The sequence below is a fragment of the Cervus canadensis genome, chromosome 19 (genome assembly GCF_019320065.1).
Source record: "Cervus canadensis isolate Bull #8, Minnesota chromosome 19, ASM1932006v1, whole genome shotgun sequence".
Taxonomy (NCBI): Eukaryota; Metazoa; Chordata; class Mammalia; order Artiodactyla; family Cervidae; genus Cervus; species Cervus canadensis.
The window spans coordinates 1,468,477-1,476,818 of NC_057404.1; positions in this window are offsets into that span (position 1 = coordinate 1,468,477).

The window sequence follows — 8,342 nt, forward strand, 5'->3', positions numbered from 1 at the left end:
AGCAATCATTTGGGGGTTGAGATTATAAAGGAAGTAATTGTGAACAATTTCCAAGTGTTTAGCTATTATGAAAGAAAAGCTACATTTGAAATAAACAATTGAGTAAAAACTTAAACAGCATTACAGGGAATGCAAAATGTGAATTTTGTATTGTTTAAAATGTAGAGGAGAGAAAAGGGTTTCACAAGAAATATTAAATATATTGTTAAACCCCTGGGGTAATTGAATAAAAAGAAGATTCAACAGTTATTGTTTAAGGGCTATTGAAAAGGAAGGATGAGAAAAATCATTTTTAATTTCAAAAAGCTAGAATCTGGCTTACTTCAAGGAAAATAAGAAAAATGATGCTTCTGTAAAAGGCAACTTAAAAAAATAATTTCAATTTAATGTGTGCCCACAAGTTGGCACAAACAGCATGCATACTCTATGATGAACACATGCAATTTCCTTCTTTACTGTGTTTTAAGACTGCTCTGTATGGGTGGAACTATAAAACACTCCATGCATTATTGAAGTGAGAAAAAAATGGTCTGATACTTACTCAGCTGAATATAGAATGAAAAACAAGTATATTTCTTGTTTCTATTAAAAATAGAACATTAAACTCATGAGGAAAAAGATCGTGTCAGAACTGATCACTTGTTCAGATGTGTCAAAATTTTGTGTTCCATAATGCTTTCAGTGTATAGAAGGTTTTAATCTGAGAAACATAAAAGCATTTTTTGTAAAACTTTCTTTATGTCTATACACAGTCTGTGGTAGATATGAGGATGCTAATACTGGGGAGAAGGTTTAGAAGGCTTAAGCTTTTTCTGATAGACCTTCATAGAACCAGGCACATAGAAAGATTTGTGTCTATCATGATTAAAAAAAAAACAAATTAATAAGGATAGAAGAGGCACAGAACAAAAAACAACCAGATCTTGAACAATGTTGGAAGACGTTGAAAACTGTCTTTGGTATCATCTCAAACCTACAAGCAGGACAACCAATGTGTGACCCCAAATCAAAGCAGAGTCTGCTGCTGTGGTATCAGACTGAGTGCTGCCCTCCTGACCTCTGATACTGCCGCAAGTCCATACTTTTTTCCTTTTTGTGCTATGTGGTTTATTTTGAACATGTCAGAGAACAGGAACAGTTCTCAGTCCTATTCAGTTGAACTCTAAGATTAGATTTTACAGTTAATTCATCCATCGAGTTTGTTTATGAATGCCTATTTCCTTTCAATCAACTGTTACCTATGTTCAGGGTCTGTTGTACCAGGAGGGGCTTCCCAGGTGGCACTAGTGGTAAAGAACCCACCTGCCAATGCAGGAGACCCAGGTTCGATTCCCAGGTTGGGAAGCTTCCTTGGAGGAGGAAGTGGCAACCCACACCAGAATTCTTGCCTGGGTAATCCCCTGGAGAGAGGAGCCTGACAGGCTACAGTCCACAGAGTCACAAAGAGTTGGACAAGACTGAAATGACTTAGCATGCTTAGTTTCCAGATCTATTTTTGACCCACCTCTTCTCCTGGTAGAATCCCTAGAAAGCTGTATTTTACGTTTTCCCTCAACTAGACTTTTCCCTCAAGGCATTAACTGTTCTTTGCACATATCCCATCATTAATTTTTTCAGTACCATGCGGATCAGTTCAGTTCAGCCGCTCAGTCAAGTCCAACTCTGCAACACCATGGACTGCAGCATGCCAGGCTTACTGTCCATCACCACTTCCCAGAGCTTACTCAAACTCCTGTCCATCGAGTTGGTGATGCCATCCAACCATCTCATCCTTCATCGTCCCCTTCTCCTCCTGCCATTAATCTTTCCCAGCATCAGGGTCTTTTCAAATGAGTCAGTTCTTCCCATCAGGTGACCAATGGATTGGAGTTTCAGCTTCAGCATCAGTCATTCCAATGAATATTCAGGACTGATTTCTTTTAGGATTGAGTGGTTGGATTTCCTTGCATTCCAAGGGACTCTCAAGAGTCTTCTTCAGCACCGCAGTTTGAAAGGATCAATTCTTCAGTGTTCAGCCTTCTTTATGGTCCAACTCTCACATCCACACTCGACAACTGGAAAAACCATAGCTTGACTAGACAGATCTTAGTTGGCAAAGTAATGTCTCTGTTTTTTTAGTATGATGTCCAGGTTTGTTATAGCTTTTCTTGCAAGGAGGAAGCATCTTTTAATTTCATGGCTGCAATCACCATCTGCAGTGATTTTGGAGCCCAAAAAAATAAAGTCTGTCACTGTTTCCATTGTTTCCCCATCTATTTGCCATGAAGTGATAGGACAAGATGCCATGATTTTAGTTTCTTGAATGTTGTTTTAAGTCAGGTTTTTCACTCTCCTCTTTCACTTTCATCAAGAGGCTCTTTAGTTCCTCTTCACTTTCTGCCATAAGGGTGGTGTCATCTGCATATATGAGGTTATTGATATTTCTCCTGGCAATCTTGATTCCAGCTTGTGCTTCATCCAGCCTGGCATTTTGCATGATATCCTCTGCACATAATTTAAATGACCAGCATGACAAAATACAGCCTTGACATACTCCTTTCCAGATTTGGAACCAGTCTGTTGTTCCATGTCCAGTTCTAACTGTTGCTACTTGATCTTCATACACATTTCTCAGGAAGCAGGTCAGGTGGTCTGGTATTCCCATCTCTAAGAATTTTCCACAGTTTGTTGTAATTGAAACAGTCAAAGGCTTTAGCATAGACAATGAAGTAGAAGTAGATGTTTTTCTGGAACTCTCTTGCTTTTTCGATGATCCAGCGGATGTTAGCAATTTGATCTCTGGTTCCTCTGCATTTTCTAAACCCAGCTTAAACATCTGGAATTTCTCAGTTCACATACTATTGAAGCCTAGCTTGGAGAATTTTGAGCATTGCTTTGCTAGCATTTGAGATGAGTTCAGTTGTGCAGTAGTTTGAACCTTCTTTGGCATTGCCTTTCTATGGTATTGGAATGAAAACTGACTTTTTCCAGTCCTGTGGTTACAGCTGAGTTTTCCAAATTTGCTGGCATATTAAATGCAGAACTTTTACAGCATTGTCTTTTAGGATGTGAAATAGCTCAGGTAGAATTCCATCACCTCCACTTGCTTTGTTCATAGTGATGCTTCCTAAGGCCCACTTGACTTCTCACTCCAGGATGTCTGCCTCTAGATGAGTGATCACACCATTGTGGTTATCTCCATCACTAAGATCTTTGTATAGTTCTTCTGTGTGTTCTTGCCACCTCTTCTTACTATCTTCAGCCTCTGTTAAGTCCATATCGTTTCTGTCCTTTCATGGTTTCTGTACCATTATCTAGTGCCTTATTAACAAATAGAGCTCAACTCATTCAAAGAGTTATCTATCCCTGACATCTTGACTATTTAAAATCCTGTGTTTAGGGGCTATGTGGATAGCAATGGGAAAGTCTTGTGCTTCCTTTCAAGATGGTTTATAGTAACTTCACCAAGCTGTGCTCTGGATCATTGTTTTAGTTTCTCTGAAAACCTGCGACCTCCCGGCATGGAGCCTACCAGTGATTCTGGGTCTTGCACAAACCTACTGTGGTAGAAAGGGAACACCCAGGAGCCATCGTGGGGGTGGGTAGACCATGATGGGAAATGTTTTGAAAAGAGACATAAAGACTGGGTCTTGGCTAGTTTCTGACACCAGCTGTTGGACCGTGAACTAGAGTATATATTTTATTAGACTAGTATTTCTTAAACTTTGCTATCCTATAAGTCATCCATTATGGTATGAGGTTCTTCTTCAATATGCATGTAGTGAGGCCTACAACTTGGCATTTTAAATGATTCCCAGAGGCTGTTGTCTGTGGGCTACACTTAGAGTAATAAGGCTCTGGATCATATTGGTAAAATGGAGGTGATGGTTGTTGCTAAGTCATGTCCGACTCTTGCAATCCCATGGACTCTAGCTTGCCAGGCTCCTCTGTCCATGGGATTTGCTAGGCAAGAAAATGGAGGTGAGCCTCTAAATTTTTTAAGTGTGCTTACATTCTGTATTCTTTTAGAGCTGATACTTTGGTGATTGGATCTGAACCAGTTCACATTTCTGAAAAGATTAAGATTTACTGCTCTGAAACACCCCCAGTGAAGATGTTAGGCATTGAAGGATGCTGTAAATACTCATCCACATCATTGGAAGGGGAGGCAATTTACTCAAGAGTATATAAATCCTTGCTAAATTATTAGTTTTCACAACATTGCCATTGGGATCTGAAATGTGACTTATGGTTCAAAGGAACAATGGCATATTTAGGTTTTTATATTTCTTTCTTCTTAAGTGGTATTCTTTAATTTTCTGATTATTGACTTTTTAAAGTTCCATTTGCATAAATTATAAAAGTTTTTTCTCTAGTATAGCTGGGATGATGCAAATTAATGATTTCTTGCTAGATCAAATAGACTCAGAATAAGTTGCCAAATGCAATAGAATAGGAATCATTATTAAAAGGCTGTTGATCAAAAGTGAGTGGTTTGAAGGACTATCATTTATTATGTTTTATAATGAGATAGAGATATTTTGAGATGATATCCCTAATATAAAGACAGCAAAATTAAATACAGATGGAGGGCAGAAAGCTGGGGAAGATAGAGGCAAGTCACAAAACTTCATGCAGTGTAAAAATAAAGAAGAGTCTAGGATAAGACAAACCGGGCAGGAAGTGTATAGGAGAGTTGCCAAGCGTTAGTAATAGTAGGCCAGTAAGCAGCTCATACTGAAGGAAGGCACAGAGAAAGGAGAACCACCCTGGAAAGCTCAGAGTCAGACCTTTTCTTGAATCATGGTTTTAAGTCATCAAGAGGCAACACTTACAGCTTAATGTTTAACTCGTTTTATCCCTCATTGGGAAAACAAGTAACATCAATAACAAACAGGGTTAAATATAATTCAGGAAGTTAGTATGAAGAGAAACTTCTGTAAAAAGTATAATCATGACAACTATGATTTATACCGTTACCAAAAATTCAAAGAAGCTGAAAGTCTGACCTCTGTGTCCTCCTTGCACAACGCTCATACTCCTTCTTTATCCACAAACTCGATGCAGAGACTCCAAGCCCTGGGGAGAGGCAGAGCCATGACGTGGGAGCAGCCGGAGTCCTGATTCATCATGTGGAAGAAAGCAACAGGAATGTATGCACAGAATTGCTATAGAGTTGTGAAGTACTTTTACATTCTGTTAAGTCACTGAAATTTGGTTCTTATTTATAGCTGCAGCTAGGTAACCCAAACTAATACAGAAATTTATACCGGAAGTGGAGTGCTACTATAAATAATACTAAAGTTTGTTGAACTGGCTTAGCAGTCTGGTTGTGGGTAGCAAATATAGGTGGCTAGAAAGCTGGAAATCTCCATTTACCTTGGCAAACATTTGATAAAATTGTCACCTGGGATGACCTAGAAGGTAGACCCAGTGCCTACTAAGCCTGTAGCTCTTAAGAAAGTTGTCAGAACCATCCAGATAGTTAGAATATTTTGGTTAATTCTTTCTAGAAGAGTATTTGACTAGTTTTCAAGTGGAAAATATAACACATTGATTTCACATGATAATAAAAACTAATAGACAGTTTCTGGAGTTCAAATAATAGAAAATAAGACTGAAAAGGCATTGAGAGCATAAAGACCATCCAGGCCTCTCAGGTGAAAAAAATGAAACTGAGGCATCAGTTCAGTCCAGTTCAGTCACTCAGTCGTGTCTGACTCTTTGCGACCCCATGGACTGCAGCACGCCAGGCCTCCCTGTCCATCACCAGCTCCCAGAGTTTACTCACTCATGTCCATCGAGTCGGTGATGCCATCCAGCCATCTCATCCTCTGTCATCCCCTTCTCCTCCTGCCCCCAATCCCTCCCAGCATCAGGGTCTTTTCAAATGAGTCAGTTCTTTGAAGCAGGTGGTAAAAGTACTGGAGTTTCAGCTTCAACATCAGTCGTTCCAATGAATATTCAGGACTGATTTCCTTTAAGCTGGACTGGTTGGATCTCCTTGCAGTCCAAGGGACTCTCAAGAGTCTTCTCCAACACCACAGTTCAAAACCACCAATTCTTTGGTGCTTAGCTTTCTTCACAGTCCAACATGACCACTGGAAAAACCATAGCCTTGACTAGACGGAACTTTGTTGGCAAAGTGATGTCTCTGCTTTTTAATATGCTGTCTAGTTTGGTCCTAACTGTTCTTCCAAGAGGTAAGTGTCTTTTAATTTTATGGCTGCAGTCACCATCTGCAGTGATTTTGGAGCCCCCCAAAATAAAGTCTGTCACTGTTTCCCCATCTATTTGCCATGAAGTGATGGGACTGGATGCCATGATCTTGGTTTTCTGAATGTTGAGTTTTAAGCCAACTTTTTCACTTTCATCCAGAAGCTCTTTAGTTCCTCTTTGCTTTCTGCCATAAAGGTGGTGTCATCTGCATATCTGAGGTTATTGACATTTCTCCCGGCAGTCTTGATTCCAGCTTGTGCTTCCTCCAGCCCAGTGTTTGTCATGATGTACTCTGCATATAGGTTAAATAAGCAGGGTGACAATATACAGCCTTGACGTACTCCTTTCCCAGTTTGGAGGTCTGTTGTTTCACACCCAGTTCTAACTGTTGCTTCGCACCATATAAAATTAAGGGGACTGACTTTCACTGTATGCCAGCAGGCCTCCACATGGTAGGATCTTCCTGACTCAGGGACTGAGCCTGGGTCTCCTGCATCGCAGGCAGATTATCTCGTCTGAACCGCCAGGGACGCTCTTGTACTGTTAAGGATACTATGACCCCAGTCAAAAATAACTGGTGACTTTGAACCAAGTCTTAGGCAACACTTCCAACTTACCTTGTTAGGAAGCAGAATAAAAAAGCTATACTTTCCACAGTTCCCTAACTAGGCCAGCTCTCCTGCATGCTCAGTGAGCAGAGCTAAGAGTTACAGAATACAATGAACAGTTGGTTCCTTCAAGGTAACCAATCCAAGTCTAAGCAAAGAGCAGAGGAAGAGCCTTCAAAGTGCTTGCTTAGCAGAATTCTGTCTTTGCCGTAGACCAGTAACTGCTGTGTGTCTCCCATTTTCACTTTCTTGATCTGAAGCTTTTATTGGGCACACCCTGTCTTTGTTCCAGGCATACCCTGCCCCTGCTCTTTCATTGTATATTGATGATTTGTGTTAGGTAGAGATGCAGAAAGTTTGTCATTTTAGTTTGTATGTTGTGATTCCCACAGGGAAACATATTAAGACTTCAAGAAAGATACTATATTACCTAAAGAGCCTAGACTTCAGGCTGGGTTCAGTAACTATCTGGTGCTTTGAATTATTTCCCTTTAAGACAGAAATGAGTGTTGTAATAGATTGAATGTATTTCTTTAAAATTCATGTTTTGATTTTTTTTTTAAGTCACTCAGTTGTGTCCAACTCTTTGCGACCCCATGGACTATACAGCCCATGGTATTCTCCAGGCCAGAATACTGGAGTAGGTAGCCTTTCCCTTCTATGGGGGATCATATTTTGATACCTAATTCCAAACAAGATGATATTTGGAGGTAGGACATCTGGGAAATGATTAAGTCATGAAGGCAAAGTCTTCATGAATGAGATTAGTACCCATATAAAAGAGATAAAGCTCCTTTCCAGTTGAGCTATTTCAAATCCTAGAAGATGATGCTCTGAAAGTACTGCAGTCAATATGCCAGCAAATTTGGGAAACTCAGCAGTGGCCACAGGACTGGAAAAGGTCAGTTTTCATTCCAATCCCAAAGAAAGGCAATGCCAAAGAATGCTCAAACTACCACACAATTGCAATCACCTCACATGCTGGTAGAGTAATGCTCAAAATTCCCCAAGTCAGGCTTCGACAGTACGAGAGCTGTGAACTTCCAGATATTAAAGCTGGATATAGAAAAGGCAGAGGAACCAGAGATCAAACTGCCAACATCCGTTGGATCATTGAAAAAGGAAGAGAGTTCCAGAGAAACATCTATTTCTGATTTACTGACTGTGACAAAGCCTTTGACTGTGTGGATCACAACAAACTGGAAATTCTTAAAGAGATGGGAATACCAGACCACCTGACCTGCCTCTTGAGAAACCTGTATGCAGGTCAGGAAGCAACAGTTAGAACTGGACATAGAACAACAGACTGGTTCCAAATTGGGAAAGGAGTAAATCAAGGCTGTATATTGTCACCCTGCTTATTTAACTTATATGCAGAGCACATCATGAGAAATGCTGGGTTGGATGAAGCACAAGCTGGAATCAAGATTGCCGGGAGAAATATCAATAACCTTAGATAGCAGATGACACCACCCTTATGGCAGAAAGTGAAGAACTAAAGAGCCTCTTGATGAAAGAGAAAGGAGGAGAGTGAAA